The sequence below is a fragment of the Heteronotia binoei genome, chromosome 4, assembly GCF_032191835.1.
Source record: "Heteronotia binoei isolate CCM8104 ecotype False Entrance Well chromosome 4, APGP_CSIRO_Hbin_v1, whole genome shotgun sequence".
Classification (NCBI taxonomy): domain Eukaryota; kingdom Metazoa; phylum Chordata; class Lepidosauria; order Squamata; family Gekkonidae; genus Heteronotia; species Heteronotia binoei.
The window spans coordinates 25961865-25975226 of NC_083226.1; the positions used below are offsets into that span (position 1 = coordinate 25961865).

General features: G+C 46.1%; 1 protein-coding gene across 1 annotated transcript in view; it reads left to right on the top strand.

Annotated features, from left to right (window-relative positions):
• The first annotated feature begins 2320 nt into the window (after window positions 1–2320).
• The window catches only part of CORO2A (coronin 2A), a 100250-nt gene continuing 89208 nt past the window's right edge, over window positions 2321–13362 (top strand). The window contains exon 1 of the mRNA XM_060236982.1: window positions 2321–2333. The gene's annotated coding sequence lies outside the window, so the exon portion shown is untranslated. The remainder of the gene's footprint in view (window positions 2334–13362) is intronic.

Below are 13362 nucleotides of genomic sequence, written 5' to 3' on the forward strand. Positions count from 1 at the left end.
TTCTCCTGTTCTGCTTTATCCAAGCCACATTTTATCAATAATTTGCTTATATTTCTTAGAATAAACATCAGATGGTTGATAGCCGCAAGACATGAATGTTAGATGTTTGAGAGCAGGCAGGCAGGAAAATAGATAGGGGAGGGAGGGAGAGGTGGAAAGAAATCAAATTTAACTTTAAATGCATTCTCCAAGCTGCCATCTGGCTTGGTGACGTTATTTAGAGAGAAATGCCTTCTCCAAGTTGGCTAATGTGGCTTTAAGAGCCACACAACATGTGTGAAAGAGCCATAGTTTGGCCATCCCTGCCCTATAGTCTGGACGTGAGTGACAACTCTGGAAGATCTCCAGGTCCTGCCTGGAGGGTGGCATCCCTAGTTCCATGTCCTTTAATGGGCTGAGGTTTCCTATCTCCCAACTCCCCCTCCCCATTCCCAGGTCTCCTCACCCTCAAATCTGCAGGAACTTCTCAACTAGGGGTTGCCAAGTCCAATACAAGAAATATCTGGGGACTTTGGGGGTGGAGCCAGGAGCAAGGTTGTGGCAAGCACAACTAAACTCCAAAGGGAGTTCTGGTCACGTTTAAAGGGACCACACACCTTTTAAATGCCTTCATCCATTGGAAATAATGAAGGATAGGGGCACCTTCTTTGGGGGCTCATAGAATTGAACCCCCCCTCCAATCATTTTGAAACTTGGTGAGTATTTTGAGGAGAAGCACTAGATGTTATGCTGTAAATCTGGTACCTATGTCTCAAAAAAACAGGCCATCCAGAGCCCCAGATACCTGTAGATCAATTCTCCATTATACCCTATGGGAATCGGTCTCTATAGGGAATAATGGAATGCCCAGCAGAAATTTCCTTCTCTCCCCCCCCCCCCCGGCTTTCTGATGACCCTTAAGCGGGGGGGGGGGGAGAGGCACCAAGCCGGGGGATCTCTTGCCCCCACCTGGTGATTGGCAACCCTATCTCAACCCAGAATCCTCATCCCTACCTTGTCTCCCCTGGTACTTTTGGCAATCTCTCTACTTTGGGCGGGGCCTCATGCTGTGGAAAGAGCAATAAAGCAGACTTGGCGCTTCCCCTCGCTCCAGATATGCAAAGGCTAAGTCAGGTTCAGCAATGGTGGTCAGAGACATGCATAGGAGTAGATAGATCCCAGTAGGCGCCGTGTTGGTCTGAAGCAATAGAACAAAGCAGTAGACAAGTGTACCTTTAAGACCAACTAAGTTTTATTCAGAATGTAAGCTTTCGTATGCTCTTAAGCAGACTTCATCAGACAATAGGAGTAATAATTGCAATTGCGCGTGCTTAAAATTTGAGGTTTCCTTATGTTATTGTAGGCGAGTGTTAGTTGGGGAATATGCAATCACACGGCTCTTGACGGTAATTGCAAATATGACTGCACGGCTTTAGTGCCAGCGTTATCCGCCAGTGCCTACATCGCTCTGGGTCCTGGGGAGGAAATCTGCAAAAACAAAAATTGCATTAGCATCTATTAGCGGTATGGGCGGGGAGAACCTTTGCAAACGTGCTTATTCTGCATCTCGGGTTTCTGAACCCAGCCCTTTTCCTGGTCCGGAATGGCGCTTCCTGAACGTGCAGAATTTTCTTTTCTTTGACAAATGCCGAGAAGACGCAGCCCGAGGCGAGCACTGCGGCACCCGGATTCCCCCAGAGCTTCCCTGCCCTGCAGGGACCGTATTCGTGCCTGCATTTCTCCGCCCAACCTTCATCAACAACACCGCCGCCTTCTCCGCCCGTGGCTCCCCTCTCCGATCGGGCTTGCAGGGCTCCAAGGGCGGCACACAAAGGGAGGGAGGGAGGGAGCATCTCGGCCTTTCCTCCTTTTCTCCCGGAGCTCCACCCACCTGCTTTTTCTCTCCGGCTCGTGCGGAGTCTGCAGTGACTTTGCAAACGTGCGCCCTGCGCTTGGGGAAGCCCGCTGGTTGCAAACCGGGAGATTCTTATCGTCCCTTGTAATGCTAAAGGTGGGATGTTGGGGGGAAAAAATAACGAGAAAGCGGCACAGCAGCTTTCCTCGGTCGGCTCGCCTCTTGGCGTCTCGCAAGGCTTTGCTAGTCGCCGCGTTTGTCGTGACTAATGAATGAACGCGATCCCCGGGATCTGCTGCAGCAGCACCTGTAAGCGGAGAGGCTGTTCTGTTCTGCAGAAGGAGAAAGCCAGGGAGAGGCGGAGGAGTGGCCGTGCAGAGACCACCTGAAATCCTTGCTGCAGAGCAAACAAGGAGACCACGAGAACCCGGGCGGGATCCCCTCCTCCGTGACGCCGCCCTCCCCACCCCCCCAGAAAAACTGCATGACCATCACAAAGGTAGGGGAGTTTTGCATGGATTCACTTGCCATTGAGCCAGCTAGCCTCAGCATTAAAAAGCAATTCAGATCAGGCAATCTGTCCGTTGCGGCGCCTTTAAGGTCTATATTAGCAAGGCGGCGGGGATGGGGAAATCCTTGAAAAATAACAGAGGATTGCAGTTCTCCCGGGCTGGTACTTAAGGATTGGATCGTGCGACTTTGCATCTGAGGAGAGGGGGAAACAGGCTTCTCGTAAATGAAGATACTTTTTTTCTTATTCTTGTTTTTTGCGTTGGGTATATCCCATCTCTCCATTTTTGGGGTATGCATCTGGTGGATTTCTTGGGTGGCACTGGGCAGGCATGGAGGAGACCCGCAAATTGATTTCAGCCGCTCCCTCCGAAATAAGGTGCGTACTCCACCAGGAAGTTGCTCTGTGCAAGAAAATGATTTCTCCTTTTGAAAAGGCAACGCCGATTTCCCAGCGTTTCCTGGACGGGAGTAAATCTTGGCCGGCCCTGTGTTATTCTGTCATCGAGGGTAGAGCATTATTGACTCGAATCAAGATGATAACGGCATGCTTTCGTCATTTGATAATCCTCTTCTAATCGAGAATGGCCAACTCCTGATTTCTGGCCTGGGCGGCAGAGTTGTGTCAGAGTTTGGTAGGAGCTGGCAGGAATTGAAATTTGGAGGGCTTTTTCTCACCTCAGGAATTTGGACCACCGGGTGACTGCTAGCTTGGCCTGTTCACCTGTGGTGGGTAAGAATCTGCTCCAGGTGAACAGTGAAAACTTGTCAGTCAGAAAGGAGTTGGTTCTCCTTTTCTTCTGAGCTATTAGTGTGCTGAATAGTGTTTGTGGGTATTTTACAGGCTATGAACAGTTTTGTGAACCAGTTTTCAAGCCTGTGGTCGTTGATGTTAGGTAAAACATGGTTTTATTCATCAGACCATCAAAACATTGGTTCACTGGCAACCCTGTTTCAGATAATTCAGGACCACTGTACAAATCTGTTAAATATAGGTGAGACCCAATAGCTGTATTTACAAATCTGTTTCTTATCCTGGTATAGTAAATTGATCTTAAATTGCATGTTCCCGAATTGCCTTTTCTGCTTTTTTAAACCATCAAGTATTTTGTATTTCTGAACATTTTCAGAAGTAAAATACTTTATTTTTTCCCTCTCGAAGCAAGATGGAGATTTTTCATTTTCCATAGGGTGTATACTTGCAGTCCTGAGGAGTGAGCCCCATTGAATAAAATGGTATTTATTCTTGTGTAAGCCTGTTTAGAATGGCTCCCTTGATCACTTAGGAGGGGATGGATTAGTTTGAAATATCATGACATTGAATTTAAAAACTTGTAAAGTGCATGCAATGGGAGGGGGGAAATGTATTCACATTTCATAAAAGAAACCAGAAAAGGCTTTTTTCTTCTGTATCCTTTATCTGTTTTCCCCAACATTCTTATTTCATTGCTGTGTCCATTTTAGACAGCCAAGTATTTAAATATATTTAATTCTCATATCTAGTGCCACTTCATTTGATTGACAGCCTGAGTTTCTTTCCCTCGCCTATTGTCACATGCCTGTAAAAGAAATACTATGAAATACTGCATAGTACTTACTATGAGTTCCTTAATGTAGAGGACAAGGGTGTGGCCTTTCTCTGTCCCTCTGTGCACTATGAGTTTGGTCAGGGAGGGGTCATGGCTTAATAGTAATTCACTTGGCATGGAGGTCTTGAGGTTCAGTCCCCAGCATCTCCAGATAGTAGATGTGGGACATATTTATTGAGACTCTGGAGAGCTGCTGCCAGTGTGAGTAGATAATACTGACCTTGATGGGCTGATCATCTGATTCCGTATAAGGTAGCTTTACGTGTTGGGGGGATAGATAAAACCATTGACCAATACTGATTGCACTGACTTCGGGAAGCTGGATGAAGATGTGCAAACAGATTTTTTTTTAAAATGCTGCATCAGCCAGAATGGAGGCTAGTGTATTACGGGAATGAGGACCCAAAGTCACAGCATTTTCCCCTTCTCTATTTTACCCTCACAGCAATCCTGTGAGGTGGGTGAGGCTGAGTGTGTGTGACTGGCCCAAGATCGCCCAGCAAGCTTTGCTGACCAGGCAGAGATTCAAAACTGGGCCTCCAAAAACCATAGCCTAGCACTTTACACACTAAACCACTGTGGCTCCTTGCTATCTCTTCTACTCAATAAGATGGAGTGTAATTTTGTAAGTAGATAAACCTTTGCTCTTTGTATGCATCCTTCGTAAAAACAGCATTCCACAGAAGGTTAACCTGACTCTTTTGCTTGGAGAAGGGCTTGGGCTGCCCTCAGTTGCTGGGCGATGGCCTGAAGATGTTGCTTAGTGTCACTCCAAAGGGTGCTAATTGCTGTGCGCTAATCACCCAGCAGTGGAGAGCACAAGACTTGCCTTACCTGAATCAGATAAACACCTTTCTCTTTTAGCATTCTCTTCCCAACAACCGGTAGCCAGCTGTCCCGGGAAGCTTAAAAGCACCATGTAAAAATAGCAACTCAGCACTTTCTTCAGTATCTGGAACCAGCCTTCTGAGTATCCATTCTGAACCCAGCAATTATTTAAATCCCTTATATCTAGGGTTGCCAGCTGCCTGGAGGACAAAAAGACTTCTGGCTCTTTAACAAAGACTTAATGAGATTTGTTTACCAGGTGATTCTATTTGCCTGTTTGCCATGAAACACTTCGGTGGCCCATCTCCACAGACTCAGCCTCTTTTAAAGAGACAGGATATTTTTCTCCAGGCTTGTTGGCAACCTTGAAATGTTAAGATGACTAATACCAGTCCAGGAAAACTAGTAAATTCTGTCTCCAACAAATAGATTAGAACTAGTGACTTGGTGCCAAACCTTTGTCCTCTTTACCTACTTATTTACTTCATTTGTTCTCTGCTTGTTTCTCAGACACAGATGGTCTTAATTACAAACTTTTTTTAGCAGAGGTGTGGCCTAATATGCAAATGAGTTCCTGCTGCACTTTTTCTACAGAAAGCCCTATGTGAAACAACGGTGATGTCAGGGGATGTGGCCTAATATGCAAATGAGTTCCTGCTGGGCCTTTTCTTTAAGAAAGCCCTGAGTACAGGGCAACTGGGGCAGCTACTCTGGGCCCCATGCTGGGGGAAGGGCTGTTCGGGGGGGCGGGGGCTGACTGTCCATCTGCCATGGTATCACTGGTGCTGGCCGCTCTGTTGTCTTCAGTTACAGTACTGTTTCAGGGTAGCAGCCGGGGCAGCCAACTGTAGAGCTATGAGGGCTAGCCTTAGACCCACCCACCCCCAACTGCCATTGGTCCCTGCCCTGAAGCCTCCCCTGCCAGTGTCCAATGATCAGTGATAGAATGGGATGCAAAGATAGCCCTGGAAAAGATCTCAACCCTGCCCCTCTGATGGGGGGAAGGAGGAGGAGCAGGCTTCCGTGGGGCTGAGGTCAGTGGACCATGGGGGCTGCTTGGTTTCATCTACCACAGGTGGTTGTGCTCAGGGGTGGAATTCTAGCAGGAGCTCCTTTGCATATTAGGCTACACACTTCTGATGTAGCCTGTCCTCTAAGAGCTTACAAGGCTCTTTTTTGGAAGCTTTTGGAGAATTGGCTACATCGGGGGTGTGTGGCCTAATATGCAAAGGAGCTCTTGCTAGAATTCCACCCCTGGTTGTGCTAGACCTGTCTGCGGCATGCATCTCTGACTCACATTATCTCCATCCACCTTGCAAGAGTTGGCCCTTGCTTGTGGCCAGGGTGACTGTGGTATTGGGGGGACAGAGGTTCTGGGGCCTCATTGTGGACTTTTGCCCAGGGCCCCAGAATCACTAAGACCCGCTTCTGCTTGTGGAGACTCAGGGTAAATTACAGACATTTAAAAAGAGACAAGAAAACTACCTGAAATTTCTCCAGATGTCAAAACTACATGCGGTTCCCTTCATAAAAAGACCTTCCTATGTGATTTAAAATCCAGATGTGAATTTCAGCTTTCTTTACCACTAGCTTTCGTAGAATCAAAATGTACTAATTTCCCTCCTAATTTTTCTTTCTTTCAGTATTTCTTCCCCTTTGAGTCGGGACCATACCAAGCAGGGGGCACTGAGGACTGTGTTCCCTATAGAGCCTGCAGTACCTCCACCTAATCTGAAAGGGAAGATTGGGTGGGGGGGTGCTGTAGATTTTATAAGCGGCACCGCCCCCAGTGCCCCCCTGCTGGCTACAACCCTGCTTTGAGTCATCCCCCCCTGCCACTTTCTCTTAATTCCTTTGCATCTCCCTTTCTTCTACTACTAATTTAGGCCTTTTTTGCCTCTGGCTCTTCAGTCACCCTTTCCTAGCTTCTGTTCCTCCTGTGTTATGTGCTTCTAACTGCCCCTCTCTAAGATCTGAGTGATACTTCCAGTGGTATCCAGAGACTCTTAGAATTAGAACCACACAACCGGATGTTCTCTTGTGAGCTGTAGCCCTCCAGGGCTTTTTTTTTGTTTGGTAGCAGGAACTCCTTTGCATATTAGGCCACACACCCCTGATGTAGCCAGTCCTCCTGGAGCTTACAGTAGGCCCTGTACTAAGAACCCTGTAAGCTTCGGGAGGATTGGCTACATTAGGGATGTGTGGCCGAATATGCAAAGGAGTTCCTGCTACCAAACAAAAAAAGCCCTGTACCTCTCTATGATGTCTAGGCTGTTCATAAATATTTTCATCCCCATATCACCTCAGTGTCCCTTAGTGCATAATAACTGAAATCACCCCATAATTGCCGCCATTAAAATCTGCTTAGACAGGGAAATGTCTTGCATTGCTTCTGGGAACTGCTCAGAGTTGGACTTTAATAAGCTTCCCAAAGAGGGAGTTTCATACTTGCAGGGCAGATAAGGCCTTCCCCACAGCCCAGCTCTTTGCACACTCGGGTATCGCTTTGTCCTGCTGGAATTGAAAGGGGAAGCATCTTATAGAAAAGATACCTGTCGACTTGGTGGTTTTCCCAGTGGTTGATGTGCGTGCCCACACTAAACCCTGATAGCATGAAGGTCATCTCAGCTGGCTTTTTAGTAACTGTTTGGAAAATACAGCTGCTTCATCCGGAAGTGCGTTTAGAGACCAAATCAGATAGGCAAAAGCTCTTCACAGTTGATTTTAAACACAGTATGAAAGGGAGCATTCTTATATAAAAGACCCCAGACAGGTGCACTCAGATATTGTCATAGAGAATCTTCTACATGCAAGAAGAAGCGACTCAAGCTTGCTTACTCAATGAATACTAAATATTTTGGTGATTGCTCCTGCAGTGTAACTCCCTCATACCTCTCTCTCATGCTGTATCAGGAACATGGGTTTTCCCCACAACACATACATCACTGGTCATGTGGGTACTTCTTGTGCTACTGTCAGTGGTCATGACGGGGAAAAGGGCAGAATTCTGGCATGAGAAATACCTACATGATTAGGAAATAAAGCAAATAAAGCAAAATGCTGCTTTTGTAAAGGTTCCTAAAGTAAATGTATTTGAAGTGCTTTGAATAAATTCTAAGTATTAGTATTGGGTGGATTGGATGCACAGCACAATAGCGTTGCCTCACATTCCTCAGGCTTTGCTCTGTAGCGCCTGTGTGATTGTCTGCTTTGACTGGCAGCTGCTCTCTAGGGCAGGGGTGTCAAACATGTGGCCCAAATACCAAATTAGCAGGTTCCCTGGGGGACCTTCAAGTATGCTTACAAGGAAGAGCACATTTTGGGATATGTATGGCTTATTTTCTATGATATTCCATAGAAACAAGGTGGTCTGCGTCAAGGCCAGACATAGGTATTGGGTGGCCATAACTATAAGAAGCTGCCTTATCCAGAGTCAGACCATTGGTCTATCAAGGTCAGTATTGTCTGCTCTGACTGGCAGCTGCTCTCTAGGGCAGGGGTGTCAAACATGCGGCCCAAAGGCCAAATCAGGCCCCCAGAGGGCTCCTATCAGGCCTGCGACCAACTCACTGTCATCTGCTTTCTTCTCTCTCCATCATCAGCACAGAGCAAGGGTGGGATAGTACCCCCTCCAAACAGTCACAGATTTAGGTCACGCCAGGCATTCATATTTGTTTGCAGGGGTCATTTCATAGAAAAAGAGGTGCTGGAGTTCATTAGCACAACTCATTTGCATAACTTGTCTGCATATGCCACACACCCCTGACATCACCTTCTGTAGTAAAATATATCAGAATCTATCTTAAAATGTTTCTTGAATTATAATTGTCATAATAAAACCTTACTCCTATCATACTTTTTAAATTATGTTCTCCTATGTGGCCGCAGAGGCATGATGAAGATTTCCATCTGTCTGCTTTTTATGTTTTGGTTATTTTCCCATTTTTTGTGTGGGGAAAAATATTAGAAAGTTTGTTCGGCAAAATTCTCAGCAGTTTCCTGGTTTTGGAAACATGAAAGAGGAGCCAGCAGAAGCATCTATCCTATTGAGCAGGCCAGGACTGAACATAGGGTTGCCAGGTCTGTGTTGGAAAATACCTAGAGACTTTGGGGGTGCATCTGGGAAAAGGCGGGGTTTGGGGAAGGGCCTCAGCATGGTGCAATGCCATAGTCTACCCTTCAAAGCAGCCATTATCTCTGCCAGCTTGAGATCAGTTGTAAAAGCGGGAGATCTCCAGGCCCCACCTGGAGGCTGGCAGCCCTAGCCACAGTCCTGATGTTTCATACTGCCTGCCAATAAGTACACTCCTATTGCCTTCTTTTTCTGAAGAAGAGTCTGAACTCGAGCATACACAATTCTTGAAGAATGCTCTAAATTCAATGTCAGCTTTGTACCTCTTCAGGTTCCAGTTCAAGTTCTGGAGTTTCTCCCCTAAAAGTGCTGTGAATGATAAGCGAATGGCTAATGGCATTCTGAACTAACTTCCTGCTGTACGTATCAAATTAGTTAGGATCCTCCTGAGCCGTGTTTCCTATAATCTGTGGAGTCTTGTGAGCAAAAATTCTACTTCAGGAGCTGCTGGCATTAAAGTTGTGAGCTACTGCCTCAATTAGTTTGCTCTGGGGCCATCCTTCCTGAGCTAAGACAAAAATGTGTGAGCCAGAGGCTAAAAAAATGTGATGTAGCTGATACTAATCAGCTTAGATAGAACACTGATCCTGAGCCACCACTAGTAAAATAACTTTTGTTGACCCAGCACATGTTGGACAATGCTGTAGAGAAGTGCCTTTTCATGAAATGCTTTAAAGCAGGATTCATGCACACCTCCGCTTTGTGAAGTGTATGATTATCTTCTAGAGTTCACCCCTGCCCAAGAGGCTCTGGAAGCCGAACCTTCCATGTAGATTGGTTCTATCTTTAATCCACGAAAGCCCCTACATAATACAGAACTCTCATTGAGTTCGAGGATCAAGCCCTTGATGAATAGCTCCAATGTGTAGTTAATGAAAGGTAAAACGATGCTTGGATAAGCTTGTTTTCATGCTCTGGGGGTGTAAAACGATCATTCTGCCAGGGGCCAAGGAGAGACTCTATGGCACACTCTGCACCGAAGAGATGATGATGTTGGGGCTGGTTCTTGGCTTTTTGTTCTTAGCTTTTTTTCTGGGAATCCCAGTTAAGGTAGCAGAATGAAAGATACCGTTAATGTGGCACTATTAATGTACTGATGGCTAGAGGAAACAACCAATTGCTTTGGTATCATTGGTTCTTCCAAGACTGAGAAATGCATGCTATATGTCTGATACTGACTTCATGTTCTGCTGCTGTTGTGTTAAAAATACTCAAGGTGTCTTTGGGTTATTATCACTAATGCTGTTTTGACTTGTGATTCAGGCTCCTTCCTGTAGCTCCTACGCTAGAGTAGACCGTGTAAATAAGTACAAGTGAAAAGTAATACTCTTGGTCACTGGCTGCAAAACATTTTCTATATTTACAAATATCAAAGTGCTCATAAATAGTAGAAATTCATATAGTTATATACTGTGCAACAGTTACAATTTATTTACACAATGCAGACTCGAAGGAATATTATTTTATAAAAAAGCCAAGCTTCAATTGTCCCAAGAACTTATCCACTCAAAAGAGCACAGCTCAGTCTTCTTAGCTCAGCGTAGTGGTGTAGTCCAGTCCCGATATCGATGGAAAAGTGCAACAACAGACCAGTATCCATGCTGTTTCCCAGCGAGCTTCTTCAGGCGCATATTGAGATGGTGATGCAATCACAGGTTCATTTCGAGTCATGGATACTGCTGGCATTACCCCGAACGCTCAGACAGTTTCTCTAGCACTGGTTTCTCCCAGTTCGGCTACCAGGCATTCAACCAGAGCAAATCACTGACTGTAATACTTCTCCAGCAATGCTACCCATCGTTTACAGCCCTGTTGTAACAAGTTACTACAGACTAGCCAGTGGTTAGAAAGGTTGTGAGATGCCTAATGTTGCAGTGCCCTGATTTGGTTGGCCCAAACTGATCAGATCTCAGGAGTTAAACAGGGTTGGCCCTGGTTGGTATTCTGATGGGAGATCAACAAGGAAATCCAGGGTTGCTACGCAGAGGAGGGCAATGGCAAGCCACCTCTGAGTGTCTTGTGCCTTGTAAACCTTAATAAAAAAGAAGGTAAAGGTAGTCTCCTCTGCAGGCACCAGTTGTTTCTGACTCTGGGGTGATGTTGCTTTCACAGCGTTTTCACGGCAGACTATTTACGGGGTGGTTTGCCGTTGCCTTCCCCAGTCATCTATGCTTTCCCCCCAGCAAGCTGGATACTCATTTTACCGACCTCGGAAGGATGGAAGGCTGAGTCAACCTTGAGCCGGCTACCTGAAAACCCAGCTTCCACCGGGGATTGAACTCAGGTCGTGAGCAGAGCTTACGACTGCAGTACTGCAGCTTTACCATTCTGCACCATGGGGGTCTTGTAAACCTTACTGGGTTGCCATAAATCAGCTGCAATTTGATGGCACTTTCTGGCACCAATGTTGCACTAATTGGTGCTTCACAAACTAAATATATACATCCAGTATGTACATACAGCCAGTTTGGTGTAGTGGTTAAGAGCCGTGGCCTCTAAGCTGGAGAACCGGGTTTCGATTCCTCACTCCTCTACACGTAACTGCTGGGTGACCTTGGGTCAGTCACAGTTCTCTCAGAGCTCTCTTAGCCCCACCTACCTCACAGGGTGTCTGTTGTGGAAAGAGTAGCCATGATGGGCTGAAGAACAACATATAGCAATTGTTACTTCACACTTAAGGGGAGGCAGATAGGCATCATAAAGTTAACTTTCCCACAATTAGAAAAGATTCTCTTACACTTATCTCCTATTTTGACATATTTATTGCTTTAACCTTTGTTTCCCCTTAATTAGATCCATACAGCTATGGACCCTGTGCACTTGGCTTGTTGACCCTGCTTTGTCTCAAAATGTCTACATCATGCTGTGTGTTAATTTGCCTTCCCCCCCCAACCCTGTCTATAAATTTGAATGGTTTTTCCCATTTCATTGTATCTGAAGAAGTGTATGTGTACAAATGAAAGCTTATACCTTGAAAAAACCTTTGTTGGTCTTAAAGGTGCTACTGGACTCTAACTTTATTCTGTTGTGGGGAGGGATTGCAAGCCGCGCTGAGTGAAGGGCAGGATATAAATCCCAATCTCTTCCTTGTCTTCTTTCTCCTCCTCCAATCAAAGCCCTTAATATATATTTATTGTAATTTTTACAGTAGCTCGTTGCTGCAGTCTGTTCCTATTTTCTTAAGGTTGTTGAGGCTGAGAAAATAGTGGCTTGTTGGTTTTGTGGCTTTTGAAAGGCTTCCCAGCTCACGGCTTGCACCCCTAGCTGCCGGGAATGCAGTTTAAGTAGAGAGTCACACACTCTTCTAAGCCCACTGACTTCAGTGGTAACTTTACTTAAGATTGCACTGTTTCAGATTGCAATCAAACAGCTAGATTTGAGTCCAGGAGGCCGACAAGATTTTCAGGGGATAAGCTTTCAGGAGTCAAGGCTGTCTCCATCAGATTGCACTGAAAGCTACAGCAGTTCTAAGCCCTGCGGAATGGCAAGCAGGAGACTCCCATTCTGATTGAAAATTCACTGCTGACAACTTTGCCAGCGTTTTGGAACAATAATTATTAATTATTATCATTACATGGCAGTGTGTAGTATAGCCCGGAGATCCTAAGATTGTCAGGCAGCCAGAAATTCTAGCTTTTTTTAGAATTATGCACCACTAGGGTACTTGAAGGTGGTTTGCTATTGCCTGCCTCTGCTCCCCAACCCTGGTATTCCTTGGAGGTCGCCCATCCAAATATTAGCCAAGGCTGTCCCTGCTAGGGTTGCCAATCCCCAGGTGGGGGCAGGGGATCCCCCGGTTTGGAGGCTCTCCCCCCACTTCATGGTCATCAGAAAGCGGGAGGAGGGGAGGGAAATATCTGCAGGGAACTTTATTATTCCCTATGGAGATGTATTCCCATAGGAAATAATGGAGAATGACTCCACGGGTATCTGGGGCTCTGCGAGGGGGCTGTTTTTTGAGGTAGAGGCCCCAAATTTGCAGCGTAGCATCTGGTGCCTCTCCCCAAAATACCCTCCAAGTTTCAAAAAGATTGGACCAGGGGGTCCAATTCTATGTGCCCCAAAAGAAGGTGCCCCTATCCTTCATTATTTCCTATGGAAGGAAGGCATTTAAAAGGTGTTCAGTCCCTTGAAATCTGATGGCCAGAACTCCCTTTGGAGTTCAATTGTGCTTGTCACACCCTTGCTCCTGGCTCCACCCCCAATGTCTCCTGGCTCCACCCCCAAAGTCCCCAGATATTTCTTGAATTGGACTTGGCAACCCTAGTCCCTGCTGAGATCAGGTGAGCGTGGGCTATCAAGGTCAGGGTTTGGGAAAAGTAATTTCACCTTCTCACAATGAAATCCACTTTCACCTTCTTTTCAGCTGACGATTCAAGTGGTGGTGGATAGTGCTGCACTTATGGTGCATTGGGTATTCAAGGCAGCAGACGTTTTAGAGCTGGTTAGCCATTTCCCATCTTGGTGTA